This window comes from Pinus tabuliformis, chromosome 5_2 (genome assembly GCF_031772625.1).
Source record: "Pinus tabuliformis cultivar Carrire ecotype Pingquan chromosome 5_2, CPIR1, whole genome shotgun sequence".
In the NCBI taxonomy this organism is placed as follows: Eukaryota; Viridiplantae; Streptophyta; class Pinopsida; order Pinales; family Pinaceae; genus Pinus; species Pinus tabuliformis.
In genome coordinates this window covers 214,542,551-214,550,286 of record NC_142306.1, presented here as the reverse complement: position 1 = coordinate 214,550,286, position 7,736 = coordinate 214,542,551, and the positions used below count along the sequence as shown (strand labels likewise).

At 36.6% G+C, this 7,736-nt stretch overlaps 2 pseudogenes; both read right to left on the bottom strand.

Annotated features, from left to right (window-relative positions):
* Positions 1 to 704: 704 nt before the first annotated feature.
* Positions 705 to 2,432, bottom strand: LOC149158310 (coatomer subunit alpha-2 pseudogene; annotated as a pseudogene).
* A 3,419-nt stretch (positions 2,433 to 5,851) lies between these two features.
* On the bottom strand, positions 5,852 to 7,381 carry LOC149158309 (coatomer subunit alpha-2-like; annotated as a pseudogene).
* Positions 7,382 to 7,736: the final 355 nt, after the last annotated feature.

Genomic DNA, 7,736 nt, shown 5'->3' with positions numbered 1-7,736 from the left:
CAATTTCTTCACCTTCTTAACCTCCTAAACGAAATCTACATCAATAATTAAATTGCATGCAAGATGGTAAGAAATAACCTTAATGCTTCACTAAACTTCCCATATGTTATGGATTTGTAAGCTAGTCTAAGTTTCTCATCTAATAAAAAAGCTTAAATACCAAAGCTCATGGACCTCTGACATTTGAGCTAGCAGTCTCACTCCAGCCTCCCTCTATTGCTAAGAAGACCACAGTGCATAAACAAATGCAGGAAGGTATGTATGGTTTCCCATGTAAATATCCAAAAACAAAGGTTTTAACTTTTAATGGAGTGAATTTTTTAATACCAAGTTGTTGACTTGAGAGATGCATCGCCATATTAATGTTACTAGCAGCTGCATTCTCACCTGCAAGAGAAGGATTTTTTTATCCAGATTTGAATTACTGCCATACGTGGTGATGGCTTAACTAATGATATTATGAGTTTCACCTGCAACATTGCAACTTAGACATCTACAAGTAGCTTCAAATCTTCTACATCCCAACCTACCTCATCGTCATTGTCTCCTCTCACTTCTTTATCATTGATCACTACAACCTTGCCATTTTGTTTTTCAACTCCATAAGTGTCAAGGTCTTAACCCCTATTGGCTACAACTCCTTCATCCTCTTCTTCATGGACTGCACCCCTTGCATTATCCAACCCACTAGAAGTGTCAATGTCTTAACCCCTATTGGTTGCAACTCCTTCATCCTCTTCTTCATGGACTACAACCCTTGCATTATCCAACCCACCCTCAAAAAGGCCTTTAGTAACCCTCAATAGCAACCATTCACGATTGTGACAAATTGTTGGAGGAGGCACAATAAGTGATGGTTTCTTTCCAGATTGCAGAGTGGGCAGATTGCCACCTAACTGTTAAGTACAAGCATATCAACAATCTATGTAAGCCCATGAACTGCTTCACCCACATATGGGCATTATAAAACTGACCCATAACATCATTTTAGATTTCTGTAATCCCCAACATCTTAAAAAACTTATCAATATTGTCCATGACAAGATATAAAATGAAACCTTTCAAAATTCTTTAGTCTCTGGTAAGCATATTTAACAATGCCAACATTTCCTTACCAAAGGGCCTTAGTTCCAAGTGTATAATAATGACCTTAACATCTCTCTGTTTTGCATAAGCAACATCAACTTGAATAGTTTCACTCTACACTGCTAAGTTAAATCATGCCTTCTCATCTTTGAAAAAGTGAAGAGCCGCTTCTGGGAAGCCCTTCAGATGCAGCTAAGCAATCAATGCATGTCCACAAATCAATTCCTAATCATTCTCATAACATTGTCATACTTCCTTTTTATTACTATCAACTTGAACATATACTCAGGCATCAATATATATGACACGGTTATTTCCAAATCATCTAGGTAGTTGACAGAACTCCCAAACACCTTCGTTATACATACTTGAACATCAAGTGTTCCAATAAGGCCACCATCTCTGTTTGGAAGACAACAAAGCACAATTGTCACCCCAAGCTCCACTCCTAAGTTTTAACACAAATAATCTTATGCAGAGAACATTGTACAAGCTTCTTGCTTCCAATGATGATTGCATGCTTGCTCAGCAAGGCTACATTTTCCATGTCATCTGACTAAATGTATTTAACAAATGGAATATGGAGGTCCCCAAGTACAATCCTTTGTTTCAAACCAAGGTCGCTGTCTTTTCTTCTTGCATTGTGTCACTCTATTGTCCCAACACTATCTTTTAGCCCAAGAATAAGGTTTTATGTTCCTTCAAAGAAAATTGCATCCACAGTTACTGGAAGACTACACTTCTTGATCACCTTATTTCTGTGATTTTTTATCTCTTGGTTATGACTCATGTTAGTGAATGCTGATTGATTGCAAGCAGAAAAGGCAGCAGGTCCTCCAAGTCGTTGTATTTTCTTCTTACATTGCATCACTTTTCCCAAGTCCCAACACTATCCTTTGGCCCAAGAATAAGTTCATTTCAGCCACCATCAACATCCAAACATATCAGGACAACATTCTCCATGGGGATAAACAACAATGATCATCATCCTTGATCCAATTCATGGATCCAACCCTTCTTATCTGTATAAGTTGAGTCTTTTTGAGTTGAAAATTGATGAGCCAATAGAAAATGGTCATTGTTGCAGTATAGGGTACCCTCATAAACAACAAAAGCAGATCTTTCTCTTTCTAACTTGAAAACAATCATCCCATGGTCATGCCCAACAACAAGAAGATTCATATCAAGATGTGCTATAAGGATCCAGAAGCAATCATGGTCTCTATGAAATGTTTGGACACCTCTACAATACTTGGATACATCTCAAGCTTAGATACTTTTATCTTCTAAATTTTAACAATAATGTCGTGGTGTGGATGGAACATCACACGAGACATATAGTTCATATGCCTCTTAAAAGTTAAAATAGACAACTTCCCAAGCTAAGACTGTTAGGTCCATATACTACTAGTGTAGCCCCTTATTGTTATTAGTGCAACCCCCTTATTGTATTGTTGTGCCCATGTAGTCCCCATGTTGTTATTATTGTGCCCCATAGAAGCCCACTATTGTTATATGCTTTTGTTGTTTATGTAGGCTCTAATTATATTGGGACCACTTAGACTCATATATATAGAAAGGAGGTATTGTCATTTGTATCATCCAAGAATTGTTCATTTGTGTAATATAAAGGAGGTTGCCCCTCGAAGAGGCTGAGTTTTAAGTCGTTGATCTATCTTTTCTATCTTTTTGTGAGCTGGTTTCATAACATTTGGTATCAGAGCTTTGGATTCTAGCGTTTCGCTACTCCAAATAGGTCATCGTGCAATTTTCGCTATAAATTTTTTCTCTATGAAGTTTCAGAAGCTAGAAAAAAACCCATTTGAACCGAAATCTTACTTAAGCTTGGGTCCGAATTTCAGATCTTGTCTCGCTATACTTTCAGAGATATGATTTGAGGAAGTTAGGATTTTTGCAAGCTCCAGAATTCCATCTCAAACATGTTATCATGGAATTTTCACTATAATTTTTTTCTACGAAGGTTCAGACTCTAAAATTAAAACCCATTTGACTCGAAATTTTGGTGAAGCTTGGGCCCAAATTTCAGATCTTGTTACACTATATTTTCGAAGATATAGTCCAAGACATTTAAGGTTTTTGTAGGCTCACGAATTACATCCCAAATAGGTGACCTTGGGAAAATCGTCAAATTTCTCTCTGAGCATGAGATTGAAATTTTGTAACATGTTACAGAAATAAGACGGACTGTACTTTTCTGTTTATTGGTTTTAGGTCCGAAGGTCGAAACAGTGACACACGGAACTTCGTACAAGTTCACTCTACTGAAAAAGTATATAATCAGGTCATCTTGGGAGATTGGGCATAACTTTTTCTTGGAGAATCCAATTTCGATAAGATTGGTGGCATTGGAATGAGGACACAGAGGGCTACTGCATGTTGAAATTTCAGACCTTGGAGATCCAAAGCTACTAAAAGCAAGAAAAAAATGACTCGAATCAAGAAAATAAAAACACCTAGTAAGCAAAATTGGATGGATGACTTGAAGAATGCGATCAAAGCTAAGATAAATAGTTTTATATGTGCGATCAAAGCTAATATATATGGTAGGGAAGAAGATTTGAAGAAAGGCATGGAAGATTTGAAGAAAGACATGGAAGGATTGAAGGAAGGTGGGACAAAGACGCTACAAGAAAGGCCTCCTAATGACGAAAAGGTAGTAGAGGAAATTCAAGATGAGAAAAAAAATGTTAATCATGATTTCATAGAATCTAACATTGGATTGAAGACCCACCATATTCCAAATATCGATATGAGGAAGTTTGATGGAAAGGGTCTCATAACATGGATACTACAAATGGAGAAATATTTTGATCTACATGATGTGCAACTGTTACAAAAGGTACGTATTGAATCTTTATATTTAGAACCGAATCAATTTTTATGGTATAAAGGGCTTTTTTCTCATAAACCACTTGTCATCTGGTCAATTTTCATGGAGGAAATGATAGCACATTATGAGGATGGAAAGAGCAACACCTTCTTTAGCGAATTGGTAAATCTCAAACAAAAGGGTTCAACAGCAGAGCACATTGAGGACTTCCAAAAATTGAATATAAGGGTAAATGATATTCAAGAGAAGTAGAGGATTGATGTCTTCATAGGGACTTTAAAGGATAACATTCAACATGAGGTTTGTATTTGGGAACTTGATTCATTGGAGAAGACATTCAGGTTGGCAAGAAAAATTGAAAGAAAAGTTATGGAAACAAGAAATCCTACCACTCACAATTATAAAGATGGAAGTGTTGTTGCTCCTAACCTTCCACAACCTACAAGGTTGACACCACAACAATTGGACGAAAAAGGAGAAGACGATCTTTGTTACAGTTGTGATATCAAATACACTAAAGGTCATAAGTGTGCTGAGAAGAAATTGTTTTACATTGATTGTGAAGAGGAGGAAGAAAAGGATTAAGAAACGTCAAAAGAAGAGGATATACACCAGGAACCAACGCTAGAGAAAGAAGAAATGAATTTGACCATATCTTGTAATGCATTGGTAGGAATTACCACTCCTTAAACTCTCAAGATAGAAGGAAATATCAAGAAGAAAAAGGATAACCTCACTTTCACACAGAATCGAATGAAACAACATGCAGATCAACATCACAGCAAAAGAAGTTTTGATATAGGAAAATGGGCATTTTTATGACTACAACCATACAAACAAATGTCCCTCAATCAAGCTAAGAAGGATAATAAATTATCACCAAAGTACTGTGTTCCTTACAAAAGATTGGTACTATGGCATACAAATTGGAGCTTCCTGCATCTTCCCAAGTGCGCCAAGTTTTCCATGTCTCATGCTTAAACAAGGTTATAGGTGACAAGCTCCCAGTTCAAACAATATTGTCAGAACTTGACGAGGAAGGAAAAATCATATTGGAACTTGAAGAAGTCACGGAAACAAAAACCCAACAACTACGAAATCGATCAATTTCATAGTATCTCATCAAGTGGAAGAACTTACCCGCTGAAGATTCCACATGGGAGGATGCAAATTTTATACAGAAGCAATCATAACTACTCAAGCATTGAGGACAACAATTTTTAAGGAGAGGGGCATGTTAGGTCCCTATACTACTAGTGTAGCCCCTTATTGTTATTAGTGCAACCCCCTTAGTGTATTGTTGTGCCCATGTAGTCCCCATATTGTTATTATTGTGACCCATAGAAGCCCACTATTATTATTGTTGTTCCCCTACAATATTATTGTTATGTAGGCTCTGATTATATTGGGGCCACTTAGACTCCTATATATAGAAAGAAGGTATTATCATTTGCATCATCCAAGAATTGTTCATTTGTGTAATATAAAGGAGGTTTCCCCCTTGAAGAGGCTGAGTTTTAAGTCGTTGATATATCTTTTCTATCTTTTTGTGAGTTGGTTTCATAACAGGTACCCGAGAACAAAACAAACTAACTTTTCACAAATGAATTATCTACAAATTTTTAACGTGCCCTCCTAAAGTATTCAACTTCTAAGGCCTTGATCTCTTAGAACAAAACTAACTTTTCACAAATGAATTATCTACAAAATTTTCACATGACCTCTTAAATTATCCAACTTGCTAGGCCTTGGTATCCAAGAACAAAACAAACTAAATTTTCACAAATGAATTACATACAAAATTAGATGCTACTCAAGAAAGAGGAGTAAAAGATTAAAAAAAAAAGAAAAAGAGGTAATATATCTCTAATGAAATAGACATAACTTCACCAAGAAATTGAATCTTTATGCCAGTCAATCTGCTTGGTGACCATCTACTCCTGACACAATCAATGGCAAGCTGGGATGAAAAGCAACAACTCAGTTCACTCCACGGTCATGACATTCGAAAACATATTTGACAACAACATCACCCTCTCTAAAAATATATGTGTTCATTTGTGTTAACCTTAATATCATCAACAAACGATTTTCCTCGTAGGAGCACACATATCCCATACACTATCAGTCTAATCCAAGGGGCTTCAAATGGCCAAATCTTCCTTAGGATGAAAAGAAGCACACATTACACAAAAAATGTCACCAATAAGGTTAGATACAAGTTCAAGACTGCTAGTTCCATATATTTATTGTTTTTTAGTCACTTGCACTGACAATCCAAGGATACTCATTATGGAGCTTAACTCTCCAGATATAGGCCGCAGTGCATATTGTAGTTCCATATATTGATCTTAAAGTCATTCCCTATAACATTAACAAGTAAATTGGAGTTATAACAACTTTTCATAATTGTATTTTTTATTGTTATGTCATATGACTTGTAGTTAATATCATTTACAATCAAAGACCCTAAATATACATGCACGATGTATACATAAGAAGCTACACAACTAGGAAGCTTCACTAAAACTACCAATTCTAAAACAACTTTGTTCCTTGGATGGGAGAGGGTGGGAATTTTTCTTGCATCTCTCCTTTGGCTAAGTGGTTGCACTATGACAAACATTTCTAAGCCAACCAAAATCACCAAGGACTTGTCATCTGGCCCAACCCCCACCCATTCAAAAGGTTTTAAACTAGGTATACCAGTTTGATTACCTTGCGACCTTCTTTTTCCTTGCATGTAATTTCTCACTTCACCCTCCATCTGGTAGTGAGATTGAGATATTCTTCATAGCTCATGAAGAAGAGCTCCAAACAACAATTGACTCACAAACAGGGAAAGATAATATTTTCTTCCCAACCACCCAAGCTAAACTTAATTGACATCACTACAAAACTTGCCACTAGACATGTGTAATTTCCAGACATTTTCCAATACAGAGCAAGTAAAGGTAATCTCCTAGTTGATCCATGAAAATTTTGTCAAAATACATGAGGGAATCACACAACACCAATGTGTTCAATACCCTCTCCATGTCACCAAGGTGTTAGAGACCCACCATTCTAGAATATAAAAATGTATCCATTGAAACCCATATCAATTGTCCAATTGATGGAACTACTGAAAACTAAACTTTGGTGATCAGTTTCAAAGGGCTGCTCAATCTTTGAAATACATAAAAAAGAGGTTCACATGGACCACAAAACATGCAATAAATATCCAAGTTGGTTGGCTAACCTCCAGACACAAACACGGCTGAGCCTTGTGAAAATGTACTCCTCTAACCAGCCCATCATGCTCATCAAATCTATCAATATTCCCATCTAATAATGCCATAACTGAATAACCCCACCGTGAAGACTGGCCAGGATCCATGGCCTTTTCATATGGAATCTCAACCCCTTTACCTAGTTACTCTAGGACTCGAATTTGGTTGACATTGCAAATGATCTTCTAGCCTATATACCATAAAAGGGGTTGAATCAACATACAAAACCAGTACAAACCCTAGACCAAACCCCACATGCAAAGTCATGAATGATCCAAACCATTTGCCCCATATTTATGTGGTATTGTATTGATGCATTATTATTTCTCCTTTAAGATTCTTATTTATAACAAACGTTGTGAGGCATTCCCCTCTTTTATGGGGAGAAATTGCTTAATGTGAATTTTATAAATGACCTTGCTCTCACTGCAAAGCTCATTCAGTCGTTTAGTGGAGGGAATGACACAATGTCTTGATATCGTCACTACAACAAGAGACATCATGGGTAATCAAGAAAAGATAGAGGC